The 6,668-nt window shown below is 41.7% G+C and overlaps 1 protein-coding gene and 1 pseudogene across 1 annotated transcript in view; both read left to right on the top strand.

Moving 5' to 3' along the window:
• ACSS2 (acyl-CoA synthetase short-chain family member 2) overlaps nt 1–6,668 on the top strand; it is a 61,884-nt gene that overhangs the window by 23,022 nt on the left and 32,194 nt on the right.
• On the top strand, nt 5,392–6,090 carry LOC102764452 (annotated as a pseudogene).

Below are 6,668 nucleotides of genomic sequence, written 5' to 3'. Positions count from 1 at the left end.
CAGGCCTGGGCAAAGGACCGATCCTGCGATTGGAGGGTGATGGGGGTCAATGCCTGAGGGCTCCCAGTATGTGAGAGGGGGCAGGCTAGGCTGAGGGACACTCCCCCCCCCGCCACACACACACCCAGTGCACGAATTTCGTGCACCGGGCCCCTAGTGTATAATAAATGGAGACTGACTTGAGACTTGATTCAGTGTCCTGAGCTCCATGTCAGCTACCTGAGTTTGTGGTTAATCTGACTTTTTATATCAGTGTGTTCAGTAAATATTTAATGAGGAGAATGACTTAAGATAATGCTCTTTTCTGAGCCCTCTTTTTCCCACCTATAAACTGTGTGTGTGGTGTGTGTGTGTGTGTGTGTGTGTGTGTACAGATACTTGCTCAAGTTATTTCTGGTAGTGACTTTCAGAATTTCTGTCACAAATGTAGGGAACTGTAGTGGAGATGCTAGAGGAAGGGGAGGAACCCAGTACTGAACTACTGCCCTTCTTTAAAAATATTTTTTTATTGACTTCAGAGAGGAAGGGAGAGGGAGAGGGAGAGATAGAAACATCAGTGATGAGAGAGAATCACTGATCAGCTGTCTCCTGCATGCCCTCTACTGGGGATTAAGCCAAAACCCGGGTATGTGTCCTGATCAGGAATCAAACCATGACCTCCTGGTTCATAGGTCGTCACTCAACCACTGAGCCACACTGGACTCCTGACCTTTGAAGATAGCAGGTAGTCAGGTGGGACTATTGGTTCTTGCCTAGGGCAGACTCACATTTATAACAGTAAATACAGAAGGCATGGAGCTGGGGATGGGCCTCCCCCATTTTCCTGGATTTGGTATGGGAGAGACTGGGCACTGGTAATGATCCCCAGTGTCTGATACCTTGAACCACTGAGAATTTGAGACTCTTGGTTGCTGTCTTTTGAGTCATTTAGTCCACTTCCTATACAAAGCAGGAATTGTAGTCCCAATTATCTCCGTCCTCCAACAATCCCCACAAGTGATCATTCTGATTCTGGACCACTATCAAGGCCACAGAGTTTTCTCACTACCTGTCCCATTGTTAGACAGTTCTGTTACAAGGTTCTTATAGATATATCTCCTCTCCATAACTTTCCCCCCATTCTGTTCTCTTCCCTTGGTCTTAGTTCTATGTCCTGGTGCCACATAAGTAATCCTATTCCCTCCAGCCCCATAGACATTCCTTCTGGTATTTGAGGGCAGTTATATCCTTTTGCCAGGCTGATGGTATAGAAGAATTAATTTAAATATAGAAGATACCTTGAAGATCATCTAATAATTTTCATTTGTAAGCATTATATTCCTTTTATTCAAATATAATATTATATATGATATCCTATGTAATAAAGTGGGAATATGCTAATTGACTGCCCCACCCTCAAAGATGGCGGCACCTAGTCCCCTCTGGCCTGTCTGCCTCCAGTGTCCCCCAGTACCCTCAGCCCCCCAGCCACCCAAGGCCAGCCCAAGGCACAGGAAAGCCTCAAATGGCGGCTGCCCAGCCACCCAGGGCCACCTGAGGCTCAGGTATCCAGGGCTGGCCGAGGCTGGCGCTGCAAGCAGTGTGAGCAGCAGAGGTGTGATGGGGCGTTGCCTTCCCCTGATCGCCGGGTTGCCTCCCACCCCTGAGGGCTCCCGGACTGTGAAAGGGGGCAGGCCAGGCTGAGGGAACCCCCCCTCCAGTGCATGGATTTTATATTGATATAATACAACAATGTATAGTGATTAATAGGAACAGACTTTGGACTCTGCTTGGGTTTCAATCCTTACACTTGCTGGTTGGGCCTTACCTCTTTTAACCTCAGTTTTTCCATCTGTAAAATGAGAATAATAACAGTTCCTAAGACATATATTGTTGTGAGGAATAATTACAGTAATCTGTGTAAAGGGCTTAGTGCTTAGCAGTGTGTTAGCTACTTCTATCACTATGCCAAGGCCCACACCTAAAACAGGTAAGAGCAGAGCTAATCCTGGTAAGCATGGGTGGGAGAACCAGAGACCCATTCTATTGTTTCTTCACCTGTCACTGGGTCCCTGGGAGGTATGTGTGTGGAACCTCTAGGGATTTGCAAAGCTCAGTTTGAAAATCCCTGATCTAGTCCAGTGTTCTTGTTTTAACAACTCCTTCATCATCCATGTCAGTCTCCTCTAGACATACTCTAGTTGACCAATATCTCTCATTAAGTATTCTAGCTGTGGTTTGACTTGGAATGAGAACTATTACCATTTTTGCTCTGACTTTATATATCTAAGATTACATTAGCCCTGTTGACAGTCACACTCTACCATACAGTTTACAATGTCACATAATACCTAAGAATTTTCTTTTTTTTCTAATAATAAACTATGTCGCTATGTTGTACTTATATATTTGTTTTTTAGAACCTGGTATGTTTCACACTAACACTTGATAGATGAGGAACTTGAGGGTTTTGTTGTTTGTTTTTTAAAATATTTTTTTAAAATTTTAAATTAATAAGACACACACAAACACACACACACACACACAGAAACATTGATCGGTTGCCTCCCACACACGCCTGACTGGACCAGGGATTAAACCCCCAACCTGGTTATGTGCTCTGACTTTTACTTAGAGGGTTTAGGGCTGGCTTTAGAAATGTCAAGCACATTTTATAACGATAATTTATAAGGCTAAAAATATTTAAGAGCCCTGGCCACATTCCTCAGTGGTTAGAGCATTGGCCCACAGACCACGAGGCCCCGGTGGGGGCACGTGTGGGAGGCAGGCAGCCAATCAATGTGTGTGTGTCTCTCTCTCTCCTCCACTCCTCCTTCCCTTCTGGAAATCAATGGAGAAAATATCCTCGGTTGAGAGTTAAAAAACCCCAAAACATTTAAGAGCAAACCTCAAAGAAATAGCATCCTTTCCTTAGCTGAGATGTTCTCATTCATGTATTCATTAAACTTTTTTTTTTTACTGACTATTATATATCGTCTGTATCCTACCTTGAGAATAATGGGTGGGGCAGAGGGCATTAGCAAGGGAACCAGTAAGGAGGCACTGACAATAGTTCAGAAAAGATATGATAATGAAGATAATGGTAGAGATTATGAAAAGTAGTCAGCTTTTGGGATATTTTGTAGGCAGAGCCAGTAGGATTTGCTAATGAACTTGATATGGGGTATAAGAGAATGGAGTCAAGAATATCTTAAAGGCGTTTTTGTTTGTGCAACTGGAAAAATTGAATTTCCATGAGTTGAGTTGAAGAACCTAGGAGTAGAAACTTTGCGGAAGGATCAGGAATTTGTGTTTTGTACATAGATATGTAAAATTATAGCTATAACAAATGCTAGGGAGCCAATGAAGCATCTCAAGTAAAGGTATGACATATCAGAGTTACATTTTGAAAAGATCACTCTCTTGATCATATAGAGAGTTTAGCCTGAAGATCTGCATCTGCAAGCAGAGGTGGTATTCATTAAACTGGGACCTTCAGCATCTGAGAATATGCTTCTGAGCCTCAGTTTCCCAACCTTTCAAATGGGGATTGCAGATCTTATACTGCCAATCTCAAAAGATTGCTCTAAGAATTAACTGAGATGAAAGATAAAAAGCACATTGAAAAGAGTTACTACTGGAGGTGGTGCTAACACTCATACATATCACATATGTCCAAGGACATTGTTAGGCAGAGGGATTCAAGACTGGCAGCCACATAAGACTTTTCTATCCTTTCCAAAATACCCTTTTTTCTTCTGATGAATACTTAGACTCTTTTTTTTCAAACCTGTTTCAAAATCCATCTTTTCTAGGAGGTATTTAATGATTGACCATACTTAAGTTATTTCTTTTTTCATTCCTTTGATGATTTCCTACTGCATTTTCTTGTTCTTGATCACTGTTTCCCAAGATTGGCTTTAGATGGTGGGTGGTTTAGATCGTTCTAATTAAAGACTTTAAGCTTATGGAAGTAATGACTAGCTTCTTACTTCCTTCCTTTTGTGATTTAGCAAGCAGTGGCATTGATTGTTGGATGGCCAGTCTGGCAAAGATCATTCTTTTCTGTTCCACCATTACTTGGGATTTTAGTAGGTAAAAATTTCTGAGGTGGAGGAGGGGCCTTTAGTCTAGAAGCCTCTCTGGCTTTTTTTAACCTACAGAATAAAATTTAAACTAAGTATTTGGACACTTTCTATGAGCCCTCCCTAATCTAAATTATCAATCTTTAAAGTTTTGAAACATTTCTTAAATGTATAGAAAAGTTACAAGTACGTACAGCTTTTTCTCAGTTACTGCAGCCTGTTCTTAGGTGCAGACAGGAGAGTGGAGCCAACACACAAGTGGTCCAGTGGCAAAACCTAAGTGACCCCCACAGAGACCCTTCAAATCTCACTTTGGCCAAGAGCTGAAGCCGATTGTCAAGTATAGGCTGTGGAACAAACGGGAAGTCTGGCAGATAACATTACTCTGCCCAAGATCATAAAGCTGCTCAGGAGCTGCTGGTGCATGCCTCCATTTGAAGGCAACACACTGCTACAGTGACTCATTTGCATCCAGGTGCTGGACAAGGGCAACATGAACTGGATTACATCCTGATCCTAAAAATCAAGGATTTTTTTCTAAAAAAAAGGTCTTCAAGCTTAGCTTGGCCAAGTTTATCCACCATGTCTGAGTGCCGATCCGCCTGCTCCATATCAGTGTTTGCAAACAGGTAGTGAGTATCCAGTCCTTCATTGTCCTCCCAGACTCCCAGAAGCACATCTATGACTTTCCTTATAGGGAGGCCTCATGGAGAAGAAGAATGCCTAAAAGGGCCAAGGTAGGGCTGGAGCAGGCAATAATGAGGAGGAGGATTAAACCCACCATTTCCTCCTGGACTGGTGGATTGTCTAATTTTCGAGTGGTGGGAGAAGGAGGAGGTCAAAGGATATCCCTATAAATGGCTCCAAATCAGGATGCGAAGCCTAAATTCCAGGAGGGGAGAGAGTGCTATGCTTTCCTGGGCCTGTTTTTTGTGAAGCAAAGGGTGTAAAAGTTTCCAAAAGGGACAAACAAGTGAAATACTTTATACATTATAGAGGTTGGAATGAAAATTGGGAAGAATGGGTTCCAGAAAGCAGAGCACTCAAATACATGGATACTAACTTGCAGAAACAGCAAGAAACCTAAAATAACCAGTCAGGTCTGGCTGGCGTGGCTCAGTGGTTGAGAGTCGACCTATGAACCAGGAGGTCATGGTTCGAGCCCCAGGTAAGGGCACATGCCCAGGTTGTGGGCTCCATCCCCAGTAGGGGGCATGCAGGAGGCAGACAATCAATGATTCTCTCTCATCATTGATGTTTCTATCTCTCTCTCCCTCTCCCTTCCTTTCTGAAATCAATAAAAATATATATATATATTTTAAGAAGAGCTTGAGTAGATCCTACTGTTGAAAACAAGAAAACATTCATGAACAGAATTGACATTAAAGGAAAGATTGCTGAAGAACTAAAATCATGGCTTGTTGATGACTGGGACTTAATTACCTGACAGAAACAGCTCTTTTATCTTCCTGCCAAGAAGAATGTGGATTCCATTCTGGAGGATTATGCAAATTATAAGAAATCTCAAAGAAACATATAATAAGGAGTATGCTGTGAATGAAGTTGTGACAGGGGTAAAGGAATAAGTAACTTCAATGTAATGTTGGGTACTGAGACACTCTATGAATTTGAGAGACTGCTGTATGCTGAATTCATCGCAGATCACCCTGAGGCACCCATGTCCCAGGTATATCTACTGAGATTATTTGTACACATTGGAGTGATGCTAGCCTTTACACCTCTGGATGAGAAGAGCCTTGCTTCATTACTGAATTATCTCATGATTTCCTAAAATACCTGGCAAAGAATTCTGCAACTTTGTTTAGTGCCAGCGACTATGAAGTGGCTCCTCCTGAGTACCAGCGGAAAGCTGTGTGAGGCACTTAGTTACACTTACATTTGGATCTCTGTAACACATTTCTGTTCTTAGTCTTTCTCTTGTACAAATGATGTACTTTGAAAATGTTAGTGTATAACAGAATTGATGTCTGTTTTCTGTTTGATTTTAAACAAAATAAAAGGGGTTACAGCTCCTTTTTTCTTTTCCTTTTTATTTCAAAATTGCTACCAGTGTATTGATGGATAATGGAGAAACATAGTGTAGAGCAGGGGTGGGAAACCTTTTTTCTGCATCATTCGCTTAATATAATTTACTTAATATAAATTTATGTTGCTATAAAAAAAAGCTTAGATTTATTGAATTTCAAGTGCCAACTGCAGTTGCCTTGGCAGGACCAGATCAAATGATTTCTTGGGCCTTATACAGCCCACAGCCTGGACGTTCCCTACCCCTGCGTAGAGTGTTCTATTGCCTAGTTGATAAAGCTGCTTTTGAATGCTGGTGGTTCTATTCCTTTGACACTATGTGCTTGTTTAATATGTGTTAATGTTATATGACAAAATGCTCTGATTCTTAGTGCCAAAGGTTCAATTCAGTGCATATAACTGATCACACTCATCCATTTGTGCTTTTTCTTCTTTTTTATTGGTGCTTAAAGTAAAGAGCTTATCCTTGGCAAGTCATCCACATTGTTCCTTAGGCATTTTACCTTTGTTCAGATTGTTGAAGAGTGGTGGCTTGTTTATGGTTTTTGTATTTGTGTC

Source organism: Myotis davidii, unplaced genomic scaffold, assembly GCF_000327345.1.
Source record: "Myotis davidii unplaced genomic scaffold, ASM32734v1 scaffold38, whole genome shotgun sequence".
Lineage (NCBI taxonomy): Eukaryota > Metazoa > Chordata > Mammalia > Chiroptera > Vespertilionidae > Myotis > Myotis davidii.
Note: the sequence above shows the minus strand (reverse complement) of the source record. Positions and strands in the feature narration are given on the sequence as shown.